Source organism: Penaeus monodon, chromosome 28 (assembly GCF_015228065.2).
Source record: "Penaeus monodon isolate SGIC_2016 chromosome 28, NSTDA_Pmon_1, whole genome shotgun sequence".
NCBI lineage: Eukaryota > Metazoa > Arthropoda > Malacostraca > Decapoda > Penaeidae > Penaeus > Penaeus monodon.
Window position 1 is genome coordinate 18097205 of NC_051413.1, and position 462 is coordinate 18097666.

Consider the following 462-nt stretch of genomic DNA (forward strand, 5'->3'; position numbering starts at 1 on the left):
ATTTCCATTTCTCCAGCTGCATTTTCTTAAACTAAGAAAAAAAAATGTATTCAGCAATCTGAACCAACATTACCTACCTAGTTGCAATCCAATTTCGAGTAAACACAGCATATACCTAATATGAACACTGACGAAGGCCTAGGAAATGCCCTACACTATTTTCCCCTAAGGCTTCGCGACCCCCAGTTAATCTTCGCGACCCTTCGGCTGGCTACCTATGCCCTAGCCTTAATCACTCTGACATTCAAATGAGGCCTGACGCTCGATTAACCTAATTTGCCCCTTTGGGATTGGTGCTCCCCGCTGTGTGGCTCCTCCTGGCTGTCAGTGCGTAAACGTGAGGTGTTTCTAACATACACCTTTCCTTGCGCAGGAATTTCTAAGACACTGAGTTTGTGTGTGCGTGTTTGTACTTAAGTGCGTGCGGAGCAAATTAAGAAAAGGAAAAAACCTTCTTCAAGC